At 43.7% G+C, this 9660-nt stretch overlaps 1 pseudogene; it reads left to right on the forward strand.

The window, feature by feature from the left end:
• Positions 1-2730: 2730 nt before the first annotated feature.
• On the forward strand, positions 2731-3317 carry LOC108518079 (40S ribosomal protein S7 pseudogene; annotated as a pseudogene).
• Positions 3318-9660: the final 6343 nt, after the last annotated feature.

Genomic DNA, 9660 nt, shown 5'->3' on the forward strand with positions numbered 1-9660 from the left:
ATGCCCACCATTACTGAGCCAGTATTTCATGGCGCCAAGACTTTCAGAGGACATTGTGATTCCAAGTTTATTATTCTTTCCAGGATGTGAGGAATTGGCAGATGAACAATGTATAATAGAATCAATATAGTGGGGATGGAACAGCATGTCATCTGAGGTACTGGTTAGGCTTCTGGGATATGAGCGGGATTTGGAATACTGGCCCCGGGTGTGTCTGAGAGAAGAGGGCACAGGGCTTCTTCGTAGACAGAGACCTCCCTCCTGTCTGCAGAGCAGGCTGGAACGTCCTTGAGGCTTTCACCTCCCCTGGGCACTGCATCCTTACAGTAAGCAAGGGGATGCTGTGGTTATCCCCTTGGTGCAGAGGAAGACCTAGACCTGTGTACAGGTCATTCAAAGTTGCCCAGGCTACTGCCACTCCAGCAGCTGCCTCCCAAGCCATGCGGCTATATGCTGGGTTTTAAAAAATAGTCTCAGGGACTTAGTGATGCAGTCATGTTAAAGACATATTCTCCATTTCCCTGCAGACCTCTCCCCTAGAGCATACTGCCTCTTACATCCGGGCAATAGTATCTAATGGGAAGAGCAATAGCTGTAGGGTCAGGGAACCTGGATTCAATTCCTGAGTGGCCGTTTAAAAACACTGCCATAAATTCTTTGACACTCATCCTACTGAAAGATGGGGTCTGTGTGTCTCCTGTCTTTGAAATGGGACCAACTTGTGACTGACTGTCTTAACCAACAGAGTTAGGAGGAAGGTGATACTCCTAACTTGGTGGCCCTCTAGTCAGGTGGTACTCCTAAAGGTAGCTTGCTAGGTCAGGAGAGGCCTTGAAGCTCCTCCCTTGGTCCTCAGGATGCTTGGTCTCTGATGGTCCCACCATGTGGGGATAAGCCCACATTTGCATATAGAGGCCACATGTAGGTGCTCTGGGCAACAGTCCAAGCTGAATCCAGCCTTCCAAACATCCCACTTCAGGGATCAGCCCCTACTCAGGTCACCTATAATCATGGGAGTACTTGTTGGCACAGAGACCATCCTCACTGTGCCCTCCCCAGACTCCTAACCTGCAGAATCTGTAAGCATAATAAAATGATAGTGGCTTTTATGTCACTAAGTTTTGAAATGGTTTGTTATACAGCAAAGAAGACTTTGCCGTAGAACATCTTGCTTCCAGGTACCAACTGCGTTTTAAATTCAAGAGCCCCCTTCTTTTTTTAGAAAAAAAAAAAAAATCCTGCTTCACATGATGCCGTCAAGACTAAATGACACAGAGAATGTGGATCACTAGGCACAGTGCAAAGCACAGGGCTGGCCCCTACAAGTGTGAGTTTCCAAGCAAGCTGAGAAAGGGACTTCAGTTTGTCCTGAAAAGTGTGGCACATTTCCCACCTTGTCAGGTAACCTCCCTCACACTCTCCCAGGGCTCAGACTGCATGGGTTAGGCCTTGCCTGCCCACCTCCTCTCAGCAGATTGCCTGGTGGGATGAGAGGCAGCCATGGCAGAGAGGAGTGTTTTCATGTCTGACATCCGCTGCCCTCTGGACAGTCTGATCTTGTCAACTGTGGGAGGCAGCTCCATGTAGCAGCCTGGCCGAAGCCCACTGGACTCCCACAGTGACTCAGCACAGAGTAGATGCCCACATTCATTATCATCACCAAGTAGGGGGGCTTTAGCACCTCCTCAGCCAGCACTTCTCTCTACATTGAATTCTGCATGAGTCTCATGATCAAAGTTCAAGTGTGACAGGCACATATATACACAGAGAGGCTCGAAGCTAAGGAAATAATTCTCGTATGGGTCTCTTTCTTTCTGAGGACCAGCACAAGGATAGTCCTTTCAAGACAAGAGGAGATTCCAAGCATCCTAGGAGGTGATAATTAACTTCCTGCCCCCACGGGTCTGGGCCTGCAAGAGCACAAGAGGGAAGGACAGTCCCCTCTCCTTACATGACCAGATGGAACCCTGCCCCACACGCTTTAAGAAGGCCCAGCTTGCAACTCATGAATGCACTGTGCATGCTCCCCACACACAAGTCTCTTACTCTTACAAAACTGTGAATGTTTGCTTCCAGACTAAAAACTCAGATGTAAAACTAAATCAGAGAAACCATTTTACTGAGAAAAAACATTTAAAGATTAGTTAATACAATACAGCCATCTCATAAATACACCTCTATAGGAATGTCATAAATATGTGTGCAATTGTTCCCATTTTAGAATCTGAGAAGATAGGGATCCCTGAAAGACAGTGAGTCATATGTCAAAATCATCAAAATTCAGAGCAGAAAAGATCATAAGAGCATGTATGGTCCATTTCCTGCTGTTCTTACTACCAATGAGGAAACAGACTCTGGCCTGCAAGAGATAACCAAGCCTCAAAATATATGGAAACAATGTTTTAGACAAGATTCTTTCCATTGTCATGTTCCTGGCCACGTGTGGCTTTGAAACGACTCTAGAAGTTTTGGCCAAATATTCACACACCTAGAGCTTTGTAGAGAGCTCTATTCAATGGTACATTTTTCTGATGGTCTAATCACAACAACAAAGATAATTTCAGAAAATCAGTGCTCTGATGAGCATATAAAGGATGATGTTGTAGAGGGTACCAGGGCAAGGTAAGTTTAGGGATGCTATAGATAACGGTCAAGAAAGGTTTATTTGATTTCTGAGCTCTCATGAGACTTGGGCTTCTTCCTAGGCTGGCATTTAGGAAGAAGACGGCCATGTTCAGTTCAAGCACCAAGATCATGAAGCCCAATGGCGAGAAGCCAGACAAGTTCAAGTCCAGCATCTCCAGGATCTTCTGGAGCTGAAGATTAACTTGGATCTCAAGGCTCAGCTCAGGGAGCTGAATATAACAGCAGCCAAGAAACCTGAAGTTGATGGTGGTCACAAAGCTTATTATAATCATCGTTCCCATTCCTCAGCTGAAATCTTTCCAGAAAATCCAAGTCCAGATAGCACATGAATTGAAGAAAAAGTTCGGTGGGAAGCATGCTGTCTTTATTGCTCAGAGGGGAATTCTGCCTATGCTGACTTGAAAAAACAATACAAAAAAATAAGCAAAAGTGTCCCAGGAGCTGCATCCTAACAGCCACGCATGATGCAATCCTTGAAGACTTGGTCTTCCCAAGTGAAACTGGGGGCAAAAGAATCTGTGTGAAACTGGCTAGCATTCAGCTCAGGAAGGTTCATTTGGACAAAGCACAGCAGAACCATGGAGGGCACAAGGTTGAAGCTTTTTCTGGTGTCTATAAGGGAGTTCCTGGGCAAAGATGTTAATTTTGAATTTCCAGAGTTTCCATTATAAACAAAAATGACTAAATAAAGTATATTCACATTTAGAAGAAGAAAGGTTTATCTGAAGAAAGGATATTTGAGCAAATCTGCAGAATGAGACAGACCTAAACATGTGAAGAACTCTCCATGCAAAGGGAGCTGCCAGTGCTGAAGGCCTGAGACAGGGAAGAGCCAGTGCACATGAACAGGGGGAGGGTGGTTTGAGACCAGGATGTGGGTAAGCTGGGCCAGATCTTGTAAATCCTCGTAGGCCACAGTAAGATGTTTGGACCTCATTCCCAGTGCAGTGGGAAGTTGTTGAAGTCTAAGTGATGTGGCCTTATTCACAGAATGCCAGCTACAGAGTGGAAAATGTTCAGAAAGATGCAAGGCCAGGTAGGTGCAGAGAAATCAGTGAAGAGGCGGCTTGGACCAGAGTAGTATCCATGGCAACGAAGAGGTAGCTGTGCTCTGCCGGATACTGACCACCATCAGCACCCACTGAGGAAAGAAAAAGCCTGTCTACCCCCTCTCTAGCAGGAAGGAAGCAAAGACTGCCCCTCCAGCATCTCTAACAGGTGCAATTCAGGTCAACATGGAGGAGGCCCACTCCCCACTGAGGCAGCCCATCTAGGGACAACCATGGGGCTTTTCCATTTAGCCAAAATCAAATGCCAGCAATTATTCATATTCTATTCATCTACCTTATTGATGTGCAACCCACTCAAGAGTGTCCAAGTAGTAGTAACCAATATAATACTGACTTCTTCAGCTAAGGAACAGATGCAGTAATTCACTGATATTTCATGGGGTGGTGGCACGTGGACTGTCATGGAAGCCTGGGTTCTGCTCAAACAGGTCTGTTTTCAGTCCCATCTTAATCACACAGTTGCCCTCGCTGAGAGAGAATCTCCCCCATTACCCTGTGGAGTAAAGAAGGCACTATCCCCAGAATCTAGCAGTAGAATTGCCTGGTGGGTGGACAAAGAAAGCATGCATGTTCAGAGCCACACCAAGGAGCAAGGTAGTTGTCGTGAGGCCGGCTCATGAGTGAGTGTGTGAGTAGAAAGGGCCTCTCTCCAAAGCCGGAATGTGAACAAGAACACGAACTCTGGGTGAAATGACACGCAGAGTCAGGGCATCTTCCGTAAATCATAAAGACCCACAGGCAGCAAAGGTCCAGACCAGTGTCGTCACCACAGGCCAAGAGCCACACGGATGACACACTGCAACTTGGATAACCTGAAAACAGAAGTCCTGCCGGACCTGAAGGAACACTGCTCAGTCAGTCACGCCTGTCTGATGGTTTTCCCCCTGCCTGGGTGAGCAAGAATTAGAGGCTGGCTTCAGATCTCCTCCAGCCTTATCAATTGCCATGAAAATGGCAATAGCAGCTGCTTTTCCTCTCAACGTATGCAGAGTTCTAACACCACAAGATATAAAAATATGGTTGCCCTTTGGGGGTAAGCCACCACACGCACTATAACAAGCCATGTGGGAACAAACCAGGCGATTTTGATCAGAGAATATGCAAACCACCAACCTCTCCCCAAGGTGCCCTGGGCACAGCCTCAAGGAGAAGCAGCAGTGATTGTCGTTTCCTGAGCAGAAACCTAGTGGTTTGTGTTGTTCCCACTTTGGAGAAGTCCTGTGAGCAGGAGGGGATGAAACCTCAGTGCATTCACAATAAAAGGTGGAAGTAGTGAGCACCCAGGCCAGACCAGGGGAGGCTGTAATGACCCACACTCACACCCTCCCTGGTGGAGTCGCATCCCACTGGAGGTGGCGATGAGGGACTGTGGCTCACTTAGTCAAATGCCATGTCTCACCTCGGGGTCATTCAAGACTTCCCAAGAAATTATGAAGGCAGTGTCTTCACACAGTGTTCAAGTGTACCACTTAGAAAAACAGAAACACGCATCATAAACAGTGGTGAAAAGAAACCTATAAGCCTACAGCGATGTAGAGACCCACTGTCAGCAGCTGCTGAGGAGAATCAGTCCTCTGTGAGGACCTCCATCAGTACCTGCCGTCTGTCAAGGGTCTGGGAATCACATCGGGAGAATCCTCTGTACCCAGGGCTCTGTTGTCCATCTCAGGTGTAATTTTGAGCAGTGACATTGCAGGGAGGAAATATGATGTCCCCAGAGTGGCTAATTTATCACGCAGCATGACCTACTGACAGCTTCAGTCATGTGAAATCTATGGCAAAACATAACCGAAGCGGAGGTTTTTTAATGTAACATTAACCACGTGGAAAATTTTTGAAAAGAGCTAAAAGAAATGACCAGCATAGACAAGTCTTTTGAAACTGGTGGGTTCAAGGAATGAGTAGAATGTCACTGCACTGGGATCTGTGGAAAGTAGACATTCAGAGGAAAGAAACTTTTCATCTGCAATGTGGAATGAGATACTTGTCATTCCAAAGCCACTTCCCAGCACCAAGGACTTACAATACCTTCTCCTGTTTATTCCCTCTGGCCGCTCTCTCTCCAGGACCATAAGCTCTTTGAAGAAAGCTTCTTGTTTTATTCATTCTTTCCAGCTTCTAGAGCAAGTGCTTGATAAACACTTGCTAACTTGAAGCAGATTCTGATAATAAAACAGCCCAAACTTCATCCACAGGAACTTCCAGGCCTGATAGCCCTTAATGTTTCCAGCAGGAGCTGCAACCTCTTCAAGGGTGTGAAGACAGACCAGCTAGAAAACCCTGAACTTATTGCAGAAGACAGTGTCGCTGGAGGAGCCCAGCTCTGAACCAGGTGCCACACAGGGGGGCAGCAGAACATACCAAGTCGACTAAGCACGTAGCAAGTCGACTCTAATCCTGGTCAAGGACCCACCACTCACCACCCACCTGGCTCAGCTATGTTGTTTCATGATGCGACACCTCAGTGTCGCTCTCTCTCAAGTGGGTAGATAAAAAGCTCATTCCTTCCACAAAAAGGTCTGCCAAAGACAGCAACATACAGGATTTCAAGCACTATGCAGAAGATAAAACACAGGTTTTACTCCTGGCCCTACGTTTTTTGGCAAGACGACTGGTCTCTGGCACACTATTTTCACCTCAGAGAGGGTCTTTTCCTCTTCTACTCCTCCATAAATCTATAGATATGGAAAACATACCTATTTTTTAGGTGATATCTTGTGTATTTTTTAAGTTGTTTTAGGCACATTATAGAAACCCTTCCCATTTAACACCTGAAAAAATAACTGGGTTTGCAAAATTTCCTGATAAAATGTGTACAACTAAATGCACTTGTGAACACTGTGATTATGGTACTGAGGCAAGATGATTTCCCCACTATTTCAATAACAGTTGGAAATAATTAAGTACTTCCTACAACATGGAAATGTACCGTTTTATATCTCAAAATACTAGCACTTTAACAGACTGAAACAGTTGTTGCCCCTTGGAGCTTACTACATGTGTTAAATTATTATTCTTCTGATTATCATGCCATGATTATAATGCATTCCATTTAGGACTGTAGATTGTTATTTGCTGAGCAGTTCTAGACAATTTTTTACTTATCCACTCAGTGGTTCTTACACAGCACCTAGGCAAAAAGTTAAAGACAAAATGTAAGCTTTTCATCTAAATAGACTTAATTTTCAATACTCAAAGCTAAGCCTTATTCTGCCTGAACAGAGCTGGCAAGGTTTAATTCCTTTTGTCACAATCTCCCTGGATAATAATTCCTTAATTGCTTCTTAGATGGAAATATTAATCATGGGCGGCCTTTAATAAGACCAAAATTATGGTGTTTCTTATCCCCAAAGGTTAATGGGGGAAAAAAATGATTCTTCTCTTCCTTTCTTCTCTGTCCTGATACACAGATTGTGTGGCACTAATCAGTTTTCCCCTTTAAATTATATTTAAGCTAATGTGTCATTTATCCTCAGAGATTCTGAGTTCCTTGAGGAAGGAAATTGTGTCTGATTTATGTGTGAATTTGCCACAGAATCTAGATCCAATAACTGACACAACCTGATGGCATACAAACACAACTGATTTATGTCAACTTGGGAGATGACCTTGACAATTGTATCACTGCATCTGCTTGACAATTGTGATGGTTGTTCAGTTGCCTGGCTGTTCAACAGACTGGTTTGAAGGACAGGGTGGCTTAAAAGTTAATTATTCTCTAATAGTAATTAAACCTCAACCTTGTGATTGATTCTGTGCTCAGCACTGTTTCCTGCCCTCCCTCAACTTACAGTACGTTGGGAGAAGCTACATTACAAAAAAGACAAATTGACAAAACAAACTACAAAGCACTGTAACAGTAGAAACAGTATATCTGTCCTATGGATCCCGCCCAAAGTGGCTCTCTTACTTTGACAAGTGTGTGGAGAGTTTACATTCATTGTGACAGTGTAATGGTGTAAGAAACCCCTTTGTAGCACTATTCAATCTATGTAGATGCTTAAGACCTCTGGTGGAAAAAAAAAATTGTTCTCAGAGAAGAGAGAATCAATTTGCATAAATGAGGGGTCAACTGGTCTCCCAACCTTGGAAAGTGAAGCAGGTGCCATACACACGGAGCTTTCAGACAGAACCACTTCCAGGGTTCTGAGGGTAAACATGGCAAGTAGAAGTTTGATTTGCTCTTAGGTTTGTTGAAGAGAAAGGGCAGGATTTTTGCAGTATATGTTGCAGGGACTTCAATGAAAGACAAGAAACAGCTTGGGATAAGCTGATTTAGAGAACTATCTAGATGAGACGATCAATGTGGGCTGCAGGGCAGGGAATAGGCCCTATATTACAAAAGTGTAAGATCAAGATAGAAGAATAAGCAGCTAAAAAGAAAACAAAAACCAGCCAAGAGACAGACCAGTGTGCATGTGTGGGTGGGTGGGTGCATGGGTGTTAAAATTTAAGATTCAACAAATATAGAAAGGAAAGAAATTGCCAAAATTTTGTATTGGTTATAAATTTGGAAAAAATAGTGACTTTTTCTCCTTAAATCATATTCTAAATTTCTTAATGTATTACAGAGCTACAAATTAAGATATTAAATTCCAATTATAGAAAAATAAGACTGTAAAATTAAATATCAAGTATGTAAATTTAGAATAGAAGAAATCACAAAGAATAGATCATCAGATTTAATTACATACAATTAAAGCTTTTGCATAGCTAAAGAAACCAAAATAAAAAGGCAGATGAGAAAAGAAATGCTTCTGTAAATATACCTTCAGAGAAAAGAGGAGGTAATGATTTCATTCTGCGAGGAACAAAGGAACATCAATTTAAAAGAAAACAACTAAAGAGCAGATGAATAAGTAAACTATTCTCAAAAACTGAAAGATTATTATCATTACATTATTCTTATTATTAAATAACATTTAACAATGATTACTGCCTGGAATTACACTAAATGTTGCATATATATCGCTCTGAGTTCTTCTTGTAAAAACTACCTGATAATGGATTCAATTCCCAACAAATGATCAAAATTAAAAACCAGGTATGAAAAGTTGTGATAAAAGATTAGTGGTGATTAATCTATTTAAATATGGAACTAAAACTAAACAATTGTGGAATTTAAACTAGAGTGTGCAGCCGAGCGCTGTGACTCACACCTGTAATCCCAGCACTTCGGGAGGCCAAGGCAGGCAGATTGCTTGAGGTCAGGAGTTTGAGACCAGCCTAACCAACATGGCAAAATCCCGTCTCTAATAAAAATACAAAAATTAGCTGGGTGTGTTGGCACAAGTCTGTAATCCCAGCAATTTGGAAGGCAGGCGGATCACTTGAGGCCAGGAGTTTGAGACCAATCTGGCCAATATGGTGAAACCCTATCTCTACTAAATATGCAAAAATTAGCTGGGCGTGTTGGCACAAGCCTGTAATCCTAGCACTCTGGGGGTAGGCCAAGGTGGGTGGATCACTTTAGCCAGGAGTTTGAGACCAGCCTGACCAATATGGTGAAACCCCATCTCCACTAAAAATACAGAAATTAGCTGGGTGTGGTGGCAAATGCCTGTAATCCCAGCTACTCAGGAGGCTGAGGTAGGAAAATCATTTGAACTTGGGAGATGGAGGTTGTAGTGAGCCAACAGCAGGCCACTGCACTCCGGCCTGGGTGACAGAGCGAGACTCTATCTCAAAAAAAAAAAAAATGTTGGGGTAATCAGACCCAACACCAGGTCGTGAGGGCAACGAAGTCCAGCAGAGTCAAAGGAATGAGAAAAAAGATAGTTTGAGAGAGAAAGTGGGACCAGAGAGCCATTCCGAGTGTGGAGGCTGCGAAAGCCCCTAGTGCTGGGAGCCCACGCTATTTATTGGTGCTCAAACAAACAGGTGGCGAGGATGTGGGGGTTGAAAGGAAGCAGTGTATCAAGTGAATGAGAAACATATGGCTACT

Source organism: Rhinopithecus bieti, unplaced genomic scaffold (genome assembly GCF_001698545.2).
Source record: "Rhinopithecus bieti isolate Rb0 unplaced genomic scaffold, ASM169854v2 scaffold_43555, whole genome shotgun sequence".
Classification (NCBI taxonomy): domain Eukaryota; kingdom Metazoa; phylum Chordata; class Mammalia; order Primates; family Cercopithecidae; genus Rhinopithecus; species Rhinopithecus bieti.